This window comes from Phyllobates terribilis, unplaced genomic scaffold (assembly GCF_046119375.1).
Source record: "Phyllobates terribilis strain yellow unplaced genomic scaffold, ASM4611937v1 Scaffold_1__5_contigs__length_1240528914, whole genome shotgun sequence".
NCBI classification, from domain to species: Eukaryota; Metazoa; Chordata; class Amphibia; order Anura; family Dendrobatidae; genus Phyllobates; species Phyllobates terribilis.
Genome location: NW_027362761.1, coordinates 187410834 through 187436020, shown reverse-complemented (window position 1 = coordinate 187436020; position 25187 = coordinate 187410834). Strand labels below are relative to the sequence as shown.

Sequence of the window (25187 nt, the reverse complement as noted above, 5' to 3'; positions counted from 1 at the left end):
CCCTATTACCCCCTGCCACCGCACCAGGGCAGCGTGGAAGAGCGAGGCTAAGTGCCAGAATTGGCGCATCCTATGAATGCGCCATTTCTGGGGCGGCTGACGGCTGGTGTTTCTAGCCTGGGAGGGGGCCAATATTCATGGCTCCCTTCCTGGGCTATTAATATCAGCCCCCAGCTGTCTGCCTAGCCTTTGCTAGCTATTAAATTAGGGGGGACCCCACGTCATTTTTTTTGGGGGGTCCCCCATTTTAATAGCTAGTAAAGGCTATGTATTCAGCTGGGGGCTCATATTAGTAGCCTGGGAAGCTCCGTGGGTATTACCCCCTTCCCAGGCTTCAAACATCTGCCCCAGCCGTCTGCTTAACCTCCGCTGGAGCCTAAAATTAAGGGGAACCCCACGCCAATTTTTTTAATAATAAATCCTTTATTTTAATACTAAATGACAAGTACAGTAACCAACACTATCACTGTACTTCATATATATGTGACTGACATGTTTCTATCTATCTAATCTATGTGTGAAGCTCTATTCTGTCTGTTATAAATTGTCGGGTACCGCTGCTGAATTGCCGGCCGGCTTTTTTAAAGAGACGGTGCATGAAAACACTATTATTTTTTTAAATAAATCCTTTACGCTAAATGACAAGTACAGTAAGCAACACTGTCACTGTACTTCGTATATATGTGGCTGACATGTTTCTATCTATCTAATCTATGTGTGAAGCTCTATTCTGTCTGTTATAAATTGTCGGGTACAGATGCTGAATTGCCGGCCGGCTTTTTTAAAGAGACGGTGCATGAAAACACTATTATTTTTTTTGATAAATCCTTTACGCTAAATGACAAGTACAGTAAGGAGCACTTTCACTGTACTTCGTATATATGTGGCTGACATGTTTATATCTATCTAATCTATGTGTGAAGCTCTATTCTTTCGGTTCTAAATTGTCGGGTACAGGTGTATGCCGCTGCTGAATTGCCGGCTTTTCATGTTTCACTGTTGGCACTGTTCCCATCGATTTGGGCAATCACTGTAATGCCACAACCACCATGGCTGTGGCATTACAGTGAGTGGCAGACAATCCCTGCATGATTGGTGCTCTAAATAGCGCCAGACATGCAGGACACGCTTTTGGTGCACGAACAGTTATCGAACATAACCTCGAACAGCCGAATTTTTTGCAAATCGTTCGGGTTCGTCGAACAACTCGAACACCGCCCAAAACAGCTCGAATTTGAGATTGGCGAACAGTTCTAGTCGAACACCGCTCATTTCTAGTTACGACTCGGAAATGTGACTTGACAAAGTTAGTGACAATGACAGATGGTAGGCCTTGAGGAATGGGCTAATGTTGATGACTAATGTTCCAGGGGCTGAGCAGCGCATTTGTCAAGTACAAGGTCTCCGTGTGAACCGTGAGTTATAATGTGTTTGTGTATATTATGTGTTCAACCCCACAAGTTTGAACAGGGAGGGGGGGATATCTAATGCAGCGGCTTGCTGCATTGCTAAAATGTCCAGGGGGTGTGTTCTGGCTGACCATTTACCTCCCCCTCAGGTGACTAATCACATGACTGTGACATCATCACAGGTCCTGTGTGCACAGAAGGATATATAAATTCTGATGGTTTTGAAACAGAGAGAGAGAGGCCTGGTGAGGCAAGAAGCCTGGTCCCTGTGTCTGGGACTCCACTAGCCTGGAAGGCAGATGCTGGATCCCTGTGTCTGGGATACCAGTAGCCTTGGAAGGCAAGAAGCCTGGTCCCTGTGTCTGGGACTCCATTAGCCTGCAAGGCTGAGTCTGGATCCCTGTGTTTGAGATACCAGTAGCCTTGGAAGGCACGAGGCCTGGAGACAACGTCTGGGAGCCTCAAAGCCACGGCAGTGGCAGGACCGAGCTGATAGAAGCAGCTGAGACCCGGCAAAGGTAAATCGGCGCTTTAAGTGAATATTGTTGCTGTACCTTGCTGAAGTCTGTATTTGAAGCCAAGCGGGCATAGCTGCCACTGAAAAGGCTCTAGGATATTACATGTGTAACATTCCTGCGAGCCACTGAGATGGACTATGTTATGAGCGGTTTATGATGTGTAATAAACTGCTGGTCTTCATATTACCGGAAAACGTTGCATGTGTGCTTTAATTGATCCGGTGAAGCGAGTACCCCCCAGCGTGATGAATAGCGCTACCTTACACTGTAAAGAAGCAGAATGGATGCCAGTGCATCCTATATAGTATGTACCGAGCATCCACTGGCTCCCTGACAAAAAAACAAATAGGAACAGTCAAAATGGCTTTACATTTATTCAATCTGGAGTACTGGTACATTTAATGTTTCACAGCAGCAAAATGAGTGACATCGCATCCTCTCCTGTGCGGTGTGTCAATTTCAGCAGTGTCTGAAGATACAGATATAGTTGAATATGTACCATGGCGCGGGGCAGTTGCCATGGGCAAGGTACCAGTCTTCCGCACCCCATCATGCAACATTAAAAACGAGGGTCCTGAATGGTTATGCGTGGTTGTATGGCTGCTGTGGACACCCTCAGATTCAGCTCTGCCACAATTTGTGTGGATCCAGACCAGGGCCGGCTCCATGTTTTTGTGGGCCCTGGGCAAAAGAGTCTCAGTGGGCCCCTTTAACACATATCACGAATCATGATGCACAGAAACCGCAGACAAATATAGGTATAGTACAATGCCGAAGATTTCATTTCTTACATTACATGAGCGATATCTATTGTAAATTCTACAATAGCTCAGATACCGGCGAATTCTCTCAACGCACAGTGCAGACTGGACAGTATAGTCCTCCATACAGTACTGTGTGCCCCATATAATGCTCCATACAGGATACTGGTCCTCATATAATGCTCCATACAGGATACTGGTCCCCATATAACGCTCCATACAGGATACTGGTCCCCATATAACGCTCCATACAGGGTACTGGTCCCCATATAATGCTCGATAGAGGACACTGGCCCCCTTATAATGCTCAATACAGAATACTGGCTCCCACATAATGCCCCATGCAGGATGTCACCCCCCCCTTGCAATGCCCCATGCAGGATGTCATCTCGCCCACCATATAATGCCCCATGCAGGATATCACCTCTTCCCCATATAATGCTCCATGCAGGATGTCACCTCTCCCCCCATATAATGCCCCATGCAGGATGTCACCTCTGCCCCCCATATAATGCCCCATGCAAGATGTCACCTCTCCCCCCCATATAATGCCCCATGCAGAATGTCACCTCTCCCCCCATATTATGTCCCATGCAGGATGTCACCTCTCCCCCCCATATAATGCCCCATGCAGGATGTCACCTCTGCCCCCCATATAATGCCCCATGCAAGATGTCACCTCTCCCCCCCATATAATGCCCCATGCAGAATGTCACCTCTCCCCCCATATTATGTCCCATGCAGGATGTCACCTCTCCCCCCCATATAATGCCCCATGCAGGGTGTCACCCCCCCATATAATGCCCCATGCAGGATGTCACCTCTCGCCCCCCATATAATGCCCCATGCAGGATGTCACCTCTCCCCCCCATTTAATGCCCCATGCAGAATGTCACCTCTACTCCCCCATATTATGCCCCAAGCAAGATGTCACCTCTTCCCCCATATAATGCTCAATGCAGGATGTCCCCCCACCATATAATGCCATGCAGGATGTTACCTCTCCCCCCATATAATGCCCCATACAGGATGCAACCCCCCCATATAATGCCCCATGCAGGATGTCACTTCTCCCCCCCATATAATGCCCCATGCAGGAAGTCACCTCTCCCCCCATATAATGCCCTATGCAGGATGTCACTTGTTCCCCCCATATAATGCCCCATGCAGGATGTCACTTGTCCCCCCCATATAATGCCCCATGCAGGATGTCACTTCCCCCCCATATAATGCCCCATGCAGGATGTCATTACTTCCACCCCCCACCATATAATGCCCCATGCCTCCATACATATAAAACAAAAATCAAATACTCACCTCACTTCTCACCTGCTGCGGCTGTTCCGGACTCCTCAGCGTCGCCGCCGTCTTCCCGCTCTGCACTGCCTGTGACGGCTCAGGAGAGAGCGCGGTGTAAAGACGTAACCGCACCCTCTGACCTGAGACGTCACAGTGCAGCAGCCGCAGAAGAGACCGGAGCTGCTGCGGAGGCACGGGGAGAGGTAAGTATTGTGCCGCCAGCTGCCGGGACCCTGAGCAAGCGAAGGGGCGCTGGCATCTGCACCGCACCGCTCACGGGTACCATAGCGTGCCGGGGTGCCCGACAGTGAGTGGGCCCCCTTGCCTGCTCAGGGCCCCGGCACTTGCCCGGGTGCGCCGGGTGCTGATGCCTGCCCTGCTCCAGACACCCCTTTAAACCCACGATGAGGAAACCAGACAAGTTTGTAAAAATAGAGTCCTTTTTACTGACAATAAAACTTATGCACAGAGGGTAGCAAAAAATAAGATTTCTGTTTTCTTCTGCAAAATACAAGGACACATTCTTATTGGTTCTGGACTGCAGCACAATACTTGTGGGGAACGTTACAGATGAACAGCAGGACAAATTGGGTAACTCCATCTTCTTGGTACAGGGCCACACGGGTCAATGTGTTTCTTGTGACCACTGCACCCTAGCTGTGCTCTGACCAAACAGTGTAGGGAGGAGCTCTCACTAGCTACCACCTTACTGACGTGCCACCGCCTGGCTGATCCTGCCTTCCTTCTCGCCCTGTCCTCAGGGCTGGATAACACCACCACTTCATTTCGCTTTTCCAGTACTTAAAAGGGTTGTCAAGTACTTTTAAAAATATGCCAATGTGTTTTAATGATAATTAATTACCTCCTGGTGCTGTTTCTGCCTGTGAGCGGCGCTATTGGTGGTCGCTCACAGGCAGCACGTGACCCCCCGCTGACGTCACGTCAAGTGAGGCGTGACTTAGCGCTGGGGTCCCCGCGGTGGCTGCTGGGTTGTGGGTGGGGTTATTCCCCGCGTCACACCCAGCATCCACCGCACGCTTTAACAATGAATGGGGACAGGGAGAGCACGCGGTGGATGCCGGGTGTGACGTGTGGGGTAACCCCGCCCACAACTCAGCAACCACCGGTGGAACGCGGAAGAGGGACTCTAGGCTGCAGCCTGGACTTGTCGTGACGTCAACGGATGTCAGAACCGGCTGCAGCCGGGGTCACGTGCTGCCTGTGAGCGGCCACCAATAGCGCCGCTCACAGGCAGAAACAGCACCAGGAGGTAATTCGAAATAAGCTTCTATTTATCATTAAAACACATTGGCATATTTTTAAAAGTACTGAACAACCACTTTAAGTGCCCCAGACTTGCCTGCTGTGGGGAACTGCCGCCACTGTGGAATTCTTGCTGAGACTTGCTCACTTTCCTTGTCTTGGCTGCCACACACATACCCAGTGATGATAACCTTCCTCTGAGGTTGTCCTTCCTTGACTCTTACTCACTAACTACTCATTACAAAACTGGAACTAACACACAGGTCCCTATTACTTCTCCCCAACTATAGGCAGGCCCAAAAGTTAACCCTGTCACCCCTGACTAACAGGAACTGCAGCCTCCAGGAGGATAACACATACAATACAGTACATTTTCATACATTTAAAACAATAGGGGTCTTCAGAGAGGTGTTACACCATCTTCTCCAGCTTCACAAATGTAGTGGTGGAACAGAATGCCATTGGCTCTCTGTTTTATCAAGCAGCCATCTGATTCCCAGCACATCAGGGGTTGTCTAAGCCCAAACAACCTCTTTAACTCTTAATCTGCTGCAGCATTAGCTTGGATCAGCATTCCTTGTAAACAGGAATGTGGATGCAACAGTGCACAGGATGAGGACACAGTGATAACAGTGATAATCCCTCTGAACCCGATGGAAGAGGCGAATGGGCAGATTACCTAAATCAATCATATCCCTGTGCATGTCCACTAGAATCTTGATCACATTATCTACAGTACCATAGTCTCTTGGCTATCTGAACATGACCAACTGTCGGTCTATAAGAAAGACTAGAAGCAATGTGATGAAACTGAATGGGAGAAGATACAGATTAGATATTGGAAAAAACTTTTTGACAGTGAGGGTGATCAATGAGTGGAACAGGCTGCCAGAAGAAGTGGTGAGTTCTCCTTCAATAGAAGTCTTCAAACAGAGGCTGGACAGATGTCTGAGACAGGGGCGGAACTACCGCCCGTGCAGCCGGTTCATTGAACGGGGGCCCCGAGGGAGAGGGGGCCCCTCCAGCCTCCAGCAGGGCCGCCATCAGGGCATGTCTGCCCTGACTCCAGTGTGGGGCCCAGCCGGTAGGGGCCCCCTTGGAGCCCCGTTGGGGGCCCCCTCTTGTGAGTCTCTCTCCTCATGGGGCCCCCGGCCCCATGCTAAGCGCCGGGTCCGGGACATCTCAGCGCTGCGCTGCGCTCCTGCGGCAGCGCCTTCATGATTCCCCTGATTTCCGGTCATGTGACGGCGCCGTCACATGGCCGGAAGGCAGGAGAACCTGGTGTCAGCGATTTGGACGAGCGCCAGGATTCTGCAGGGATCGCATGGGGGTAAGTATAACAAGTTTTGTTTTTTTCAAAATACAATTTACTAGGAGTGGGGGGAATGGGAGGTGTGTGTGTGTGTGTGTGTGTGTGTGTGAGATAAGAGATGCACATGGGGGGGGAGATGATAAAAGATGCACATGGGGTGGGGGGAGATGATGAAAGATGCACATGGGGGGGAGATGATAAAAGATGCACATGGGGTGGGGGGAGATGATAAAAGATGCACATGGGGTGGGGGGGGTGAGAGAGGTGCACATGTGGGGGGAGGGGGATGAGAGAGGTGCACGTGGGGGGAGGGGGATGAGAGAGGTGCACGTGGGGGGGGATGATAAAAGATGCACATGGGGTGGGGGGGATGAGAGAGGTGCACATGGGGGGGGATAAGAGATGCACATGGGGGGGAGATAAGAGATGCACATGGGGGGAGATAAGAGATGCACATGGGGGGGAGATAAGAGATGCACATGGGGGGGAGATAAGAGATGCACATGGGGGGGAGATAAGAGATGCACATGGGGGAGGGGGATAAGAGATGCACATGGGGGGGAGATAAGAGCTGCACATGGGGGGGATGAGAGAGGGGCACATGTGGGGGAGGGGGATGAGAGAGGGGCACATGTGGGGGAGGGGGATGAGAGAGGGGCACATGTGGGGGAGGGGGATGAGAGAGGGGCACATGTGGGGGAGGGGGATGAGAGAGGGGCACATGGGGGGGAGGGGGATGAGAGATGTGCACATGGGGGGGTGGTGAGAGCTGCACATGGGGGGGATGAGAGAGGGGCACATGTGGGGGAGGGGGATGAGAGAGGGACACATGGGGGGGTGGTGAGAGCTGCTCATGGGGGGGTGAGAGCTGCACATGGGGGAATTGGGAGAAAATGAGCTGCACATGGGGGAATTAGGAGTAGGGGGATAATGAGCTGCACATAATGAATGTGGGGTGGGGGAGAGTAAATGATAAATGACGATGGGGTGGGGAGAGCACGGACATGATATAATTAATTGGGGCAGGGGGTGCATGTAAATAATGAATGCGGGGAGCAGGAAGTATAGAGTAGAGGTTCTAATTAAATTATATATTAAGTGCCTATTTACAGTTAATGGGGGCACCGTGGTGGATTACAATTTATATTTGGAATGGTAGGTTGCATAATAACTAACCATATATTGATGGTGGATGCACGTCTGTATTCAGCTGCGTAATGTAGAAGTTGGGGAATGTGCTCTAGATAACTGTGTTATTTTATGCAGAGACGAGTCCTGGCTGGAAGACGTGATGGCGGTCTGTGCTGGATGAAGGAGAAAAGCGTAGCTGAAGGACTTCACCTAGAGACGTCACCAGTGAGTCAGTGCATTACATGTACACTTACACTATATACTATGTACCGGGCTCCTGTGTATAATGTCACTGGTGATCACAGTATTACCTGTACACTATATACAGAGCTCCTGTGTATAATGTCACTGGTGATCACTGTATTACCTGTACACTGACACTATATACAGAGCTCCTGTGTATAATGTCACTGGTGATCACTGTATTACCTGTACACTGACAATATATACAGAGCTCCTGTGTATAATGTCACTGGTGATCCCTGTATTACCTGTACACTATATACAGAGCTCCTGTGTATAATGTCACTGGTGATCCCTGTATTACCTGTACACTATATACAGAGCTCCTGTGTATAATGTCACTGGTGATCACTGTATTACCTGTACACTGACACTATATACAGAGCTCCTGTGTATAATGTCACTGGTGATCACTAGATTACCTGGACACTTACATTATACATACCATGTATAGAGCTCCCGTGTATTATGACACTTATGGTAATATTAGTAATGTGGTGGTAATATTAGTAATGTGGTGGTAATATGTGGTCTGGTCATGGTGTGGCAGTTTTTCTCCCTTCTGTGTGGTATTATTCGGTCACTATGTTGTGGTAATATGTGGTCTGGTGATGGTGTGGCGGTATTCCCTGTATGTGGTATTATTGGTCATTTAAAAAAAAAATGTATATGACACATTCCCTTAAAGAAAACTAAATAAAAATATATCTAAAAAGAGTATTGGATATTTTAAGAAAATTTTAATAGGTTAGAGTAGGGCCCGGCCAGAAGAGTCTACCTTATCGTGGTGGCGGCTTTAAAAATCTTTTGGCCAAAACAAAAGCTGTTGGCTATGTATGTGGCACCGTCACATGGCCGAACGTCAGGAGAGCCTGGTGGCAGCGACGTGGACGAGCGCCAGGATTCTGCAGGGATCGCATGGGGGTAAGTATAACAAGTTTTATTTTTCTTAAATACAATTAATTAACTAGGAGTGGGGGGAATGAGAGATGCACGGGGGGGGGGATGAGAGATGCATCGGGGGGGGTTATGTTTACATAACTTTGTTGCCTTATGAAGCGCAGGGGGGGGGCCCCCAAAAATTTCTTGCACAGGGGCCCACTACAGTCTGTGTCCGCCCCTGGTCTGAGATGATTTAGTAAATCCTGCATTGAGCAGGAGGTTGGACCAGATGACCCTGGAGGTTTCTTCCAACTCTACCTTTCTATGTTTCTCCTGTCTCCTGGGGTTCAACCTGCTCTTCCACTCCTTCCAAAGACGTCCGGGCACAGATCGGCATAGTGAGCACTGTCTGACCAGCACGATCCCCTTCCTTTCTTCCAATATTCCGTCTGCAGACACATTTCTCCATCTATACAACCCCCGCTACTGGGATGGGTAACTGATTGGCAGCCATCAGACAAATGGTTGGGCCCCCTCTCGATAGGGCAATGTTTGTGAATCACTGATGGAATTATACTTCCGGCATTGTAGTAACCTGAGACCCCGTTTCCATCAGACAACAAATCCTCTGCCCGTTCAGCTCAGCCCACGTAGTGTGACTCTCGGAAATAATGTCTTCAGAGCCTTCAATCCTCCTTACAGAGGGATCTAGCCCTGCAGTGTGCTCCCTAACTGCGGGGCACTTTATTTTAATGGCCGCCCCTGCTGCTTTTGGCCTCAGGCGGGGCAGTTCCTTGACATGTGTCCCACTCCTCCACAAGTCCAGCACTCCATTCTGCGCTCATCTGGTTTGTGTCAAGGTCTGTATTGATGGTCTCTGGGAAGGGGATACCCCCTCTCTAGCTGCTCTTTATACTGGGGTACAGACAGGGCCGGCTCCAGGTTTTTGTGGGCCCCGGGCGAAAGAGTCTCAGTGGGCCCCTTTAACACATACCACGATTCATGATGCACAGATACCGCAGGGAAATATAGGTATAGTACAATGCAAAGATTTCACTTCTCACATTACATGAGTGATATCTATTGTAAATTCTACAATGGCTCAGAAATACTGAGGTAAAATACTGATAAAATACTGGACATGTGGTTGTGACTCACTGTGGAAATCTTCCCTTTGTCCTTCTCCTTACATCCTCACAGCCACTCATCACAAACACACAGAATTTCTGGAAATGAACAGACAATTATAACTTGGATAAATACACTGAACAAGTCCACGTGAAAGCTGGACACATCCAAATTTCACAGGTCATCATCTTCCTCTGGCAGTGCTGTGATCTGGCAATAAAATCCAACGGCATATAAAAACATACATTGAAAAGGAGAATGCAAAATGACATGGGCAACTCATCCAACATAATACTAATAGCCTAACAGGCAAGAGGGTGGTTAGAGTCCATTTTCACTCTCTGACATACCTACCATTATGTAACTAGTAGGCTGGGGTCACATGATCGTATATTATATCTGTGAGTGAATCGGCTTGGGTATGTTAATGGCACTCCTCGGCTCAAACTCTGCACAGTGTCAGCTTAACGTGGTTCGATTCTCTTGCATGAAAAAAATGGAGCACACTGTGAGAAAATGGAAAATTTTATTTCTGAATCTTCTCCATTGTCTGAGTCTGCGGATGATGACACCTGAGTGTAGTCCGATGTTTTACACGCACCCATAGACTTGTATGGGAGCATGTCATCCAATTAGCGGATCCCTGCACAGCATGCTGCGATTTTTTTCTCAAAAACACTCAGCCGATGTATAGGCTCGTGTGAGCATACCCTTAAAGAAATAATCTTCAAGCTTAGGTATACAGGTTACATTTATCTAAAAGTTGTCAACACTGATACAAATTCTGCATTTTTGGTATTTTTTCTTATACAAATTTAATTTATAACTTCTTTATGGGGCATCAAAACATTATTATTAGGGCTCAATATATAGATGGCTGTAAACATAAAGACACTCACTGGACATACAACTGTCGAGCCACAACTGACACTTCTTTTTTTTTTAGCAAGATCACTACCAACATAATTATCAGCAAGCCAAGTAATAATGAAAAGCTGCTAAGCTTTATTGATTCCATTGAGCAATGTTATTTGCTTGTCCTTTGTCAATAAATATTTTCAAATCTTCATAAAGTTTTCACTTTTGTAATGAAAATGCATTAAAGCAAATTCAACGGTATCTACAGCAAATATGTTTTTATTTCTTTCGTATACTTAAAGGGGTTGTCCCTACTTTAAATCCCTCATGACCTTGTGATTTTCCGCTTTTGCGCTTTTGTTTTTTCCTCCCCTTATTCCAAGAGCCATAACTTTTTGATTTTTCCTTCCCCATAGCCGTGTGAGGGCCTGTTTTTTGCTGGACGAGCTTTACTTTTGAATGACACCATCCGTTTAACATGTGATGAACTGGAAAGTGGGAATAAAAATTCCAAGAGCGTTGAGATTACAAAAAAATGCAATTCCACAACAGTTTTTTTTAAATTTTTATTTACTATGTTCACTATATGGTAAAACTGACCTAGCGATATGATTCTCCAGGTTAGTACAAGTACGTAGATAACAAACATGTATCGTTTTTTTTTTTTACTATTTTTTAAGTGGAGAAAAAAAATCGGAAATTTGTCAGAACATTTTTCTTTCTTTTGTTGCCATTTTCCAAGATGTTTTCATTTTTTGGGATATGGGGTTGGCTGTGTGAAGGCTTATTTTTTGTGCCCTGAGCTGATGTTTTATTACTATTTTGAGATAAATATGATGTTTTGATCACCTCTTATTGCATTTTATTGCAATGTTGCGGCTCCAAAAAAACGTAATTCTGGCGTTTTGATTTTTTCTCGTTATTCAGTTTACCGATCGTTTTAAATTATTTTATATTTTGATAGATCAGACTGTTCTGAACGCAGCGCTACCAAATACGTGTTTTTTTATTGTTTTATTTTTCATAGGTCAAAATTTTTACTTTTGTGTTTTTTTTATTTTTTGCATATTTTCTTTAAACTTTTTTTCTCACTTTCTAATGTAAACACTGACGCGCTTCAGGCTCCATATCTCACCAGCCACTACTGCTTCGAATTTGAAACTACCATCATTTTATAGACAATCATCTTGGTTATCTCATACATAAATTTGACTTGCAACTATTTTGCATATGATTAGTTATACAGGGTCTTTTCATGTCACTGCATTGTTACTGTTTTGCTCCTAAAAAATCTAAATTTTAATTTATAGTATTTTGTTAGTATTTTGTAAATACACCTTTGGCTTTCAAAGCTGCTTTAATCCTTCTGGGCATGCTTTCTATCAGATTCAAGCATGTCCCTTTTGCGTGTTCCCAAAGTTGGTACATACTGGTCAACTCACTTGGGTATGCATACAGCTTTTCCTTCAACTCTACCCATAAGTGTTCGATTGTGCTGAGGCATGGGGACTGTGGGGGCCAATCCAGCACTTCTATTTCATTGTCACTGAACCATTTCGTCGCCAGTCTTGACGTATGCGTCAAGTCGTTGTCCTGCTGGAACACTATGTCGTCCATTTTATACCTATAGTACTCGTGTGTACGAAGTAACTCATCTTGTAGAATACTCATATATACAGTTGTGCTCAAAAGTTTACATACCCCGTCAGAATTTCCTTTTTTGGCTTTTTGGCCTTGTTTCAGAGAATATGAATGATAACAAAAAAACGTTTTCTCCACTCATGGTTATTGGTTGGGTAAAGCGATTTATTGTCAAAACGCTGTGTTTTTTCTTTTTAAATCTTAATGACAACCAAGAACATCCAAATGACCCTGATCAAAAGTTCACATACCCCAGTTCTTAATACCGTGTATTGCCCCCTCTAACATCAATGACAGCTTGAAGTCTTTTGTGGTAGCTGTGGATGAGGTTCTTTAATTTCTCAAATGGTAAAGCTGCTCATTCTTCTTGGCAAAAAGCCTCCAGTTCCTGTAAATTCCTGGGCTGTCTAGCATGAACTGCGCGCTTGAGATCTCCCCAGAGTGGCTCAATGATATTGAGATCAGGAGACTGAGATGGCCACTCCAGAACCTTCACTTTGTTCTGCTGCAGCCAATGACAGGTCGACTTGGCCTTGTGTTTTGGATCGTTGTCATGTTGGAACGTCCAAGTATGTCCCATGCGCAGCTTCGGGGCTGATGAGTGCAAATTTGCCTCCAGAATTTTGCTGATAACGTGCTGCATTCATCTTTCCTTCAACAAGTTTCCTGTGCCTTTGTAGCTCACACATCCCCAAAACATCAGCGATCCACCTCCGTGCTTCACTGTAGGAATGGTGTTCCTTTCATCTTAGGCCTTGTTGACCTCTCTTCAAATGTAACGTTTATGGTTGTGGCCAAAAAGTTCAATTTTGGTCTCATCACTCCAAATTACTTTGTTCCAGAAGTTTTGAGGCTTTTCTCTGTGCTGTTTGGCGTATTGTAGGTGAGATACTTTGTGGCATTTGCGCAGTAGTGGCTTTCTTCCGGCGACTCGACTATGCAGCTCATTTTTCTTCAAGTGCCTCCTTATTGTGCATCTTGAAACAACCACACTGCTAGTTTTCAGAGAGTCCTGAATTTCAACTGATGTTATTTGTGGGTTTTTCTTTGCATCCCGAACAATTTTCCTGGCAGCTGTGGCCGAAATTTTTGTTGGATCGTGATTTGATTTTTACAGAGCCCCTGATTTTCCATTTGTTAATCACAGTTTGAATGCTGCTGACTGGTATTATCAATTCCTTGGATATCTTTTTGTACCCTTTCCTGTGTTATACAGTTCAACTACCTTTTCCCGTAGATCCGTTGACAATTCTTTTGCTTTCCCCATGACTCACAATCCAGAAACGTCAGTGGCTGGATGAAAGATGCAAGAGTCTGTCTGGATCCCAGAAACTCACTCAGCTTTTATGCACACACACTGATTACAAGCAAACAGATCACAGGTGAGGATGTTACCTTTAGTAGCCATTCAAGCCCATTTGTGTCAAATTCTGTGCATGTTATCAGGCGAAAATCACCAGGGTATGTAAACTTTTGATCAGGGTCATTTGGATGTTTTTGTCTGTCATTAAGATTTAAAAAGAGAAAACACAGTAGTTTGACAATAAATGGCTTCACCCAACCAATAACCATGAGTGGAGAAAAAGTTTTTTTGCTATCATTCATATTCTCTGAAACAAGGCCAAGAAAGGAAAAATTCTGCCAGGGTATGTAAACTTTTGAGCACAACTGTAGCTCAGCATTGAGACCAACGCCATTGGCCAACTTGTTGACTCTGATATTTTGACTGGACGTCCACCTCTTGGCTTTTGAATGGATAAATGGACTTAATTTCGTATTCTTCCAACTGTCATGGCACTCACATGATGCAGTTTGGCAATTTTCTTGGCTGAGAGACTGCTATTGATGAGCTTGATGATGCTGTTCCTCTTTTCTTGGGACATCTTCTTGATGGCTGCTTATAAATTCGAATCAATGACCTTTTTGCTTGGGAATCAGACTTATAACAAACTGAGCTATTAGGAAATGTGAGAACAGGTAGTAATATCATCAGGCTTCCTAAACCTAACTTCACAGTTTCTTCAATTTCTCGATCCGTTAGCCCCTTTTTCCCTTGTTTCTTCTAGACCCATTTGCACCCATCAGAGCCTAGTCTATTGAATTTCATCTCATCGCTCCAAATCACCCATTTCCAATCTTCTACTTTTTGTACCTTTCTGCAAACTTTAGCCCACGCTTCTTTTGACAATTTTGAAGTTGAGGCATCTTCACCTTTTTTGGACCCACCATTCCAGACTTGTGTAATGTGCATCGCACGGTGCTTGCATGGACATCTGTAATCTCACTATTAGGAAGTATAGGAGCCACCTCTACTGCTGTGTTTGTCACACCAGAACTAATAGACCTTGTGATGAGCCGACTTGTTAACTCTGATATTTTGCCTGGACCTCATGGCCTTTGAATGGATAAATGAACTTCATTTCATATTCTTCCAACTGTCATGGCTTTCACATGATGCAGTTTAGCAATTTTCTTGGCCGAGAGACCATTATCGATGAGCTGGATGCTGCTGTTCCTCTTTTCTTGGGAAATCTTCTGCATGGCTGCTTATCAATTCGAACCAATGACCTTTTGCTTTAGGGAATGTGAGAACAGGTTGTAATTTGTAGTATACAGGAAGAAAAAGATTTTCCCAACACCAGAAGCAAAACAGTAACAATGCAGTGACATTACAATAATCTGCATAACTAATCATATGCTAAATAGTTGCAAGTCAAATTTATGTATGAGATAGCCAAGATGATTGTCTATCAAATAATGTTAGTCTCACGTTTGAAGGAGTAGGGGATGGTGAGATATGGAGCCTGAAAGCCAAAATTTCAAAACATTGTTACCCTTTTGCTCGTCAGTGTATTGAATAGTCCTCTTAGGGGACTTAGAGGCTGTGATCGTCTGCTCACTTGTGCTATACATAGAAGTGCATCAGCACTGCTATGTATTACAGAAATCACGATATCTTATTTAACATAGTAACATAGTAACGTAGGTTGAATAAAGACCTAGGTCCATCAAGTTCAACCTTTCTCCCCCAATTGTACTCCCTACACTAACACTACACTAATTTACTAATCCCTATGCCTAAATCTGTTGATCCAGAACAAGGCAAAAACCCCAGGACACATTCAGACAATTTACATCACAGGGAAAAATTCCTTCTTGAGAAAAGGCGATCAGTACAAGAACCCTGGATCAAACCTAATTATGTAATTACTATTACCGTACTAAATGTACTACTATAGGTGTAACATTTTGCCTCATTTAACTGTAACCCACAATGTTATGTGTATCAAGGAAATCATCCAGCCTTTTTTGAAAGCTGTTATGATGTCGGCCATCACTACCTCTTGTGGTAGGGAATTCCACAGTCCTATAGCTCTGACTTTAAAGAACCCTTTCGTGTTTAGGTGCCGGAATCACCTTTCTTCCACCCATAATGAGTGCCCCCTGGTCCTTAGTATGGTCTTTGGAAGGAATAAGTCATGTGCCAGTCCTTTGTACTGACCAGACATATATTTATACATGTAAATGAGATTCCCTCTGAGGCATCATTTTTCTAAGCTAAACAAGCTCAACTTTTTCAACCTCTTATCATATGAGAGGCCTTCCATGCCTTGTAATAATCTAGTTGCACTTCTTTGAACTCTAACTTCTGAATATCCTTTTTAAAATGTGGAGCCCAAAACTGGATCCCATATTCCAAATGTGGCCTCACCAATAATTTATAGAGGGGTAACAATACGTTTGGATCGCAAGATTTTATTTCTCTTTTAATACATTCTAAAATCTTGCTTGCTTTTGCGGCTGCTGCTTGACATTGAGTACTGCTGCTCAGCTTACTTGTAACCAGAATACCCAAGTCCTTCTCCTGTTCTGTAGTCCCGAGTATACTCCCATTTAATGTATATGTAGCAATAGGATTACTCCATCCTAGGTGCATTACTCTACATTTATCTACATTAAACCTCATCTGCCAAGTGTTTGCCCATTCAGTCATCTTATCCAGATCGTTCTGCAATATCGTAATGTCAAGATCAGATTTTAATATCCTACATAGTTTGGTATCGTCAGCAAAAACTGACACTTTACTCTCAGTCCCATCCCCAAGGTCATTAATAAAGAGGTTAAAGAGAATCGGTCCTAGCACAGATCCCTGCGGCACTCCACTGCTGACTATATCCCATTTAGAGAACGTACCATTTATGACGACTCTTTGTTTCCTATCATTTAGCCAATTCCTTACCCATCTGCATATAGTTCCCCCAAATTCTCGCTTCTGTAGCTTTAGTATAAGACTGTTATGTGGTACAGTATTAAATGCCTTCACAAAGTCCAGATAAATCACATCAGCCGCATTACCAACATCCAGATTTGCACTTACCTCCTCATAGAACCCCAACATGTTGGTTAGACACTACCTATTTTTCATGAATCCATGCTGATTATCATTTATTATATTATTCTCTGTGATGTAACTCTGCAGGTCATCTCTTATGATGCCCTCAAAAACTTTGCACACTATTGATGTCAGACTTACTGGACAGAAGTTACCTGGATCCAACTTTTTAACTTTCTTAAATATGGGTACCATATCGGCTATCCTCCAATCCTGTGGCACTACCCCTGTTACAATTATATACAGCGGCATGTCAATATACGCCAGCCACGTGACTTTCACGCCGATGGGCTAAATGAATGACGAGCTTCCTGCTGGCGCGTTTTACATCCCGCTGTCAATCACTGACTAGTTAATAGCCGTGGGTGGAACACTGCTCCACCAACAGCTGTTAAAGGCACATGATGTCTGCGTGTAAGCCCTCATCAAAGGCAGGACACAATCTTTGACATTAATATACGTCAAAGGTCATGAAGAGGTTCAAAGTTAATTGTAATGGGCAAGGGTAGGGTAATAAATAAAAATACTTATACTCACCTACCGGACCAGCACCACTCCTCTTCGCTTGTTACTGCATCCCCTGCCGGTCTTCTGGCAGCAACATCAGGCCGTGCAGTGTCATGTGAGTGCTGCAGCCATTCAGCAGTTGCTGATCAGCTGCAACCATCACAATATGTCCAAATGGAAGAAGCTCTGTAGAAAAAGTAGGCCTCATAGCATATTTTTAAATGTCAAAATTGCTCATCCACACGTATGTTACGGTAATATACTGTGTATTTTATGTATGCATATCTACAGGTAAAATCCACAGCAATTTTGGTATGTGTACATTTTACTCTTAGTGTCTGAATCAATGTCTGAACTAAGTTTTCATTGCTCCCAGAAGTGCTATTCTACTCCTACATTGTTATATTTCATAAAGCAGTAGACGCCACAGAATTCCTAAATGAGGGCAGTATGTGATGAATACTTGCTAGATACTATTAGACTGGTAGTGTCGAGTTTTCAGTTTCGAAGTATATTAGCAGAGCGAAAAGAGAATGTGGCCTCCTAAGGATTTTAAATTAAATTTGCAAAAATAGAAATAGGCCCATACAAAGCAACAATGAAAATGTCATGCAGTGTACATATATGGAATATTATATACGTTATGCATTACTGTAATTTGGAGCTGAGCAAAAAGATTTACAGTACTTTAGTCCAATGGCCACATTAGTAGTTTGTGGCTACTGGACAAGATCCCTGCATGCCACCATCTACCTGCCAATGTCCCACAGCTCTTCTGATTCTCAGAAAAAGCGCGGGTAGTGCGGCCAGGTGTGAAGAGGCCCACAAGGCTTTGATCCTTGTGGCTGCTGGACCTGATCCTGCAAATCTGTTTGCTGAACTCCACTGTAGATACATTAACCATATATTCACATTACACACATTTATACATATTACATAGATACACATTACACACAGATATGCATTAGACAACTATATACATTACACAGATACTGTATATACACTTTCTCACTATGTTACAATCAAGTGTGAATGAAGCCTGAGCCCCTCCTTTGTTACAATCAACATGGATTGGTTTGGTCTTGTTTTAAAGGTTTTCTGACATATAATGTTATATGGCTAATTTGAATAAAATTTATTTTTCTTGACTACAATTGTAAGAGTTCAAAAATGTCAGGAAATAGAAATTATATATTACTAGATGGTGGCCCGATTCTAACGCATCGGGTATTCTAGAATAGGTATGCGGCCGACGGGGCGCAATTAGCAGAGCGGCGTTTAAATTTGGCGCCCAAATCGCTGATTGGTCGCGTTAGGCAACCGCGACCAATCAGCAAAGCGGTGTTTAAATTTGGCGGCAATATCGGTGATTGGTCACGGGCGGCGGCCGCGACCAATCTGCGAACCGTGTTAGTGAGGACTGGAGAGCGTGTTTAAATTTGGCACCAAAATCGCTGATTAGTCGCGACCAATCAGAAGAGCGGTGTTTAACTTTGGCGCCAATACTGCTGATTGGTCGCGGCCGCCGTCCGCGACCAATCAGCAGAGCGATACAGAGCGGTGTTTAAATTTGGCGCCAAAATCGCTGCTTGGTCGAGGCCGCCGGCCGCGACCAATGAGCGATTTTGGCGCAAAATTTAAACAACGCTCTGCTGATTAGTCGCGTCTGACGGCCGCGACCAATCAGCGACTTTGGGGCCAAATTTAAACCCCGCTCTGCATCGCTCTGCTGATTGGTCGCGTCGCCGGCCTCGACCAATCAGCAGAGCGTTCTTTAAATTTGGCGCCAATCTCGCTGATTAGTTGCGACAATACTGCTGATTGGTCGCGGCCGGCGACCGCGACCAATCAGCAGAGCGATGCAGAGCGGGGTTTAAATTTGGCGCCAAAATCGCTGATTGGTCGCGGCTGACGGCCGCGACCAATCAGCAGAGCGTTGTTTAAATTTGGCGCCAAAATCGCTGATTAGTCGCGGCTGACGGCCGCGACCAATCAGCAGAGCGTTGTTTAAATTTTGCGCCAATACTGCTGATTGATCTCGGCCAGCGACCGCGATCAATCAGCAGAGTGTTGTTTAAATTTGGCGCCAATCTCGCTGATTGGACGCGTCTGGCGTCCACGACCAATCAGCAGAGCGTTGTTTAAATTTGGCGCCAAGCTCGCTGATTGGTCGCGGCTGGCGTCCGCGACCAATTAGCACAGCAGTGTTTAAATGTGGCGGCAAGATCGGTGATTGGTCGCGGCCGCTATTTAAATGTGGCGCCCAAATTGGTGATTGGTGATCAGCAGAGCGGTGTTTAACTTTAGGTTAGGGTGTGAAGGGAGGACCGGGGAGCGGCGCTGCGGGTCGGGATACTTCTGCTGCGAGCGCCCGCTCATGTCCCGGGTTCTCGCAGCGGAAGTAGCCGCACAGGCAGCGGCGCTCCCCGGTCCTCACTAATACGATTCCGCTCCCCGCTCCTCACCAATACGATTCGCTGATTGGTCGCGCTCTCCGCACGCGACCAATCAGTGATCTTGGTGCTAAAGTTAAACACCGCTCTGCTGATTGGTCGCGGCCTCTGCCCGCGACCAATCACCGATTTGGGCGCAACATTTAAATAACGGCCGCGACCAATCAGTACAGCGGTGTTTAAATGTGGAGCCAAGATTGGTGATTGGTCGCGGCCGATATTTAAATTTGGCGCCCAAATCGGTGATTGGTCGCAGGCAGCGCCAGCGACCAATCAGCGATTTTTAACACAAATGTCCGGATCTTTGTAACACCATGCGGATACTGTGGGGACATCAGCGGCTAGGGTGTGAAGGAAGGACCGGGGAGCGGCGCTGCGGGTCGGGATACTTCTGCTGCGAGCGCCCGCTCATGTCCCGGGTTCTCGCAGCGGAAGTATCCACACAGGCAGCGCCGCTGACATCCATGCGGCAAGGGTGTGAAGGGAGGACCGGGGAGCGGCGCTGACATCCAATTGGTCGCGGCCGCTATTTAAATGTTGATTGGTCGCGGTCTTGGCCCGCGACCAATCACTGATCTTGCGGCTAAAGTTAACCACTACTGTGCTGATTGGTCGCGGCCGATATTTAAATTTGGCGCCCAAATCGGTGATTGGTCGCGGGCAGCGTCCGCGACCAATCAGCACAGCGGTATTTAACTTTTGCGCTAAGATCAGTGATTGGTCGGGTCCGAAGACCGCGACCAATCATCGAATCGTCTTGGTGAGGACCGGGGAGCGCCGCTGCCTGTGCGGCTACTTCCGCTGCGAGAACCCGGGACATGAGCGGGCGCTCGCAGCAGAAGTATCCCGACCCGCAGCGCCGCTCCCCGGTCCTCCCTTCCGCATGGATGTCAGCGACTCCGGCGGTCCTTCCGCTGCTATCAGCCGGGACATGAGCGCCTCGCGCCGCTCATCTCCCGGCTGCATCTCCGTCCCGCAGATGGGTCCGGCGGTCGGGTTCCTTCTGCTGGTACCGGCCGAGAGATGAGCGCCTCGCGGCGCTCATCTTCCGGCTGCAACGCCGCTGAGCTCCGTCCCGCAGATGAGCCGCTAACGGCCGCCATCTTTTTTCTGAAATCCCGCGGCGCTGATTGGCCGCTGCCGGACCAATGAGCGACACGGGATTTCCTGGACAGACAGACAGACAGACAGACAGACAGACAGACAGACAGACAGACAGACAGACAGACGGGATAAGACAATTATATATATAGATTATTAGCCAAAAAGGAAGTATTATTCCTAATACTAAGCATCATGCGCATGACCTATCCATATGTTCTTAGCTTGGCACAACATGGATCTGTATTATGGAGACAGGTTCTCTTTTATAGAAGCAATGCTTCTAGGTAATACAACAATAATGTTGAAATATAATTTTCATCAGCCATACAGAGGTTTACTAAGGATCTATACTAGTGATGAGCGAGCATGCTCGCTACTGCTCGGTGCTCGTCCGAGCATCTCACTGCTCGAGATGCTCGGCGCTCGGCGAGTATTTCCGGGGTTGCTCGGCAGGAGCTCGGGTCTCCTCCATGCATGTTTGCGACTCTTTACAGAGCCAATGAACATGCAGGGATTGCCTGCCACTCACTGTAATGCCGCAGCCATGTTGGTTGTGGCATTACAGTGATTAGCTGGCCGCACAGCGTCATCAGGTCTATATCAGACCTGGTGGCCCCATGCTCGTCACAGTCACTCAAGAATCAGACAGTGTAGGGAGAGGTGCTGCTGAGCTAGAGAGAGATTTGCTTGTTTCTAGTTAGTGTAGGTGTACCAAACTATATTACAGACATCCATCTCAACAAACAGTCCTTCTGAGACCTAATCCATCTGCAGAGATATCCGGCAGACAGTGTATATAGACAGGCAGGCAGGGTATACAGCAGACTGCAGTGCATATAGCACAAGAGGCTCCATTCCAGCTTTGTCTGCTGCTGTTAGATATTTCTAGAAATAGGCCCAGGTCTCAGGGGCCAGGAATAATTTGTTTTGGATCTTAATCCCCATTATTTGCTTAAAAAGCAATCTAGAGAACACCGTTGTACTGTGCCATTTGCTTGTTGGCAGTGCAGAATACAGCCAGGTCCTCTCCATATTACAGCGCTAAAAATCCAGCTATTTAAAACTGTGTTTTCTCCGTCACATGGATCACATATACAGTACAGACCAAAAGTTTGGACACACCTTCTCATTTAAAGATTTGTCTGTATTTTCATGACTATGAAAATTGTACATTCACACTGAAGGCATCAAAACTATGCACATGGGCCAGGCATTTTACATGTGTGAGCTCGCCTTGCCTCAGAGCCGGCACCAGGTTCCAGCCATTGTCACACATGACCATGCCTAGCTGTGGGTTCAACGGTGTGAGCCACAGATCTGCCTGCTCTTTCAGAGCTTTCCACAACTCTTAAGCATTGTGCGGTTTGTCACCTAAGCATATTAGCTTCAGCACAGCCTGTTGCCGCTTGGCCAAGGTAGTGCTGCAGTGCTTCCAGCTTGTGACTGATTCGGTCATTTTGGAGATGGAAGCTGAAGAGAAGGAGGAGGCTGAGGAGGATGAGGTGCAGAAGCTCTAGACTGTGGGGGCAACCCTGATTGACCTAGGGCCCGCAATCCTTGGCGTCAGGAGGATCCTCGCCGTCAGCGAGATGTACCATCCCTGCCCACAAGCACTTGTCCACGTATCCGTGGTTAGGTGGACTTTCCCGGAAACTGTGTTGTTGAGGGCATGGCTAATGTTTTGGGACACGTGCTTGTGTAATGCGGGGACTGCACACCAGGAGAAATAGTGGCAGTCATCAAAGCAAAAGGTGGCTACTTTGAAGAACCTAGAATATAAGACATATTTTCAGTTGTTTCACACTTTTTTGTTAAGTATATAATTCCACATGTGTTAATTCATAGTTTTGATGCCTTCAGTGTGAATGTACAATTTTCATAGTCATGAAAATACAGACAAATCTTTAAATGAGAAGGTGTGTCCAAACTTTTGGTCTGTACTGTACGTTTTCAGAAAATTCTGCCATTTCTGGTCTCCATTAAATTTTTTTTCAGTGTGTCAGCAAAGGTTTTGACACCGGTTTGCAGTTCAAAATAGTTACCTACAGGCCAGGTATTTAAAACTGTGGTTTCTCCGTCACACGGATTACATATAACTTCGCTCCAAATTCAGCCATTTGTAGTGAGCGTGGAAGATATTGTCCTCCATTTAAAATTGGCAAGGCGCGTGGCAAGGGACGGGGAACTGGATGTGATGGTGATGGTGCATGTAGAGGCCGAGGACAAGGCCGTGGGCAAGCTGAAATTGTGCCACAACAAACACCCACATTTTCTCGCCCGACCTTCCTGTCCCAATTCCTAGGGGACCGCAGCACACCACTATTGAACCCAGAGCAGTGTCTAAAGGTTGTTGGTTGGATAGTGGATAATGCGTCCAGTCACTTTGCCACCACCACCACCACCACCCTGTCTTCCACACGGTCAAGTCTCAGTAGCCGTGAGTCTGGACTGCATATTCCTCACCCTGATCCTCCTTCCTCCCACCATGCCGAGTGCCCGGAGACAATTGATCCCACACTTGGACACTCCGAAGAGCTTCTCACTTTTCCATTTATAGATTCGGGCCTCTCGCCCAGTCCACTTGAAGCGGGGCAAGAGGAGATCGCATGTAGCGATGCCCAAATATTTGAGCAGCCACGGTCACACGAAGTCGACGGTGGGAAAGTGTCACAAGTGGTCGACGATGATGAGACACAATTGCCAGAAAGTCAGGAGGAGGACCAGGGTGCGGAAGTGGAAGATGAGGTTGTGGATGATATAGTAACTGACCCAACCTGGAAGGAGGACATGCAGAGCGAGGACAGCAGCACACAGGGAGAGGGAGGCAGAGCACCCCAACAGGCAGGAAGAAGCAGTGTGGTGGCCGCAGACAGAAGGCAGGCAACCGTTCCCTGCAACACCAACATGAAGGAAGTTGCCAGTACAACTGTTAGGTCTTCCCGAGTCTGGTTGATTTTTAAAGACTCTGCCTATAACCCCAAAAAGGCCATTTGCACCAGCTGTCAGGCCAACATCAGCAGGGGTGGTAAAACTACCAGCCTGACTACCACCAGCATGATCAGGCACATGGTAGCAAAGCACCCGACTTTGTGGGCTGAACCCCAGGGTCCAGGAACAGTGTCTGTGGGTGGCACCACTGCTTCTTTCGCTGTTGTGCATGCAAGCCAATCCCCTGTCCATGGTGCATGCGAAGATGCCTCCTGCCCTGCACCTGTCGTTGCACACTCTCAAGTAGCAGCATCAGGAAGCACCATGGAGACAAAAGCATTCCGCAACCTGATGGCGGCGGCCGTTCCTCGGTTCTCGGTCCCCAGCCGCCACTATTTCTCCTGGTGTGCAGTCCCCGCATTACACAAGCACGTGTCCCAAAACATTAGCCGTGCCCTCAACAACACAGTTTCCGGGAAGGTCCACCTAACCATGGATACGTGGACAAGTGCTTGTGGGCAGGGATGGTACATCTCGCTGACGGCGAGGATCCTCCTGACGCAAAGGATTGCGGGCTGTAGGTCAATCAGGGTTGCCCCCACAGTCTAGAGCTTCTGCACCTCATCCTCCTCAGCCTCCTCCTTCTCTTCAGCTTCCATCTCCAAAATGACCGAATCAGTCACAAGCTGGAAGCACTGCAGCACTACCTTGGCCAAGCGGCAACAGGCTGTGCTGAAGCTAATATGCTTAGGTGACAAACCGCACAATGCTTAAGAGTTGTGGAAAGCTCTGAAAGAGCAGGCAGATCTGTGGCTCACACCGTTGAACCCACAGCTAGGCATGGTCATGTGTGACAATGGCCAGAACCTGGTGCCGGCTCTGAGGCAAGGCGAGCTCACACATGTAAAATGCCTGGCCCATGTGCTTAATCTCATGGTTCAGCGGTTTCTCAAATCCGACCCGGAGCTGCCGGATCTGCTTGTTAAAGTATGCCGCCTGTGTGCTCATTTTAGAAAGTCACCTACAGCTTCCGCCGCCCTTGCCGTGTTTCAGCTGCGTTTGCAGCTTTCAGCTCACAGACTGGTGTGTGATGTCCCCACGCATTGGAACTCTACGCTGCAGATGTTAGGAAGGATTTGTGAGCAGAAGAGGGCAGTTGTTGAGTACCAGCATCAACAAGGCCGTCGGTATTCAGTTCAGACTCCACACATAAGACCTCAGGAGTGGACATGGATGTCAGACATATGTACCATCCTCCAAAACTTTGAGGACTCCACCAAGATGGTGAGCGGCAATGACGCCATAATTAGCGCCACCATCCCGCTTCTCTGTCTGCTGAAATACTCTCTGCTCACAA

At 46.7% G+C, this 25187-nt stretch overlaps 1 long non-coding RNA gene across 1 annotated transcript in view; it reads left to right on the top strand.

Moving 5' to 3' along the window:
• LOC141166273 (uncharacterized) overlaps positions 1-25187 on the top strand; it is a 209933-nt gene that overhangs the window by 89683 nt on the left and 95063 nt on the right. The window contains exon 2 of the long non-coding RNA XR_012251270.1: positions 7829-7918. This is a non-coding gene — a long non-coding RNA (uncharacterized lncRNA). The remainder of the gene's footprint in view (positions 1-7828; positions 7919-25187) is intronic.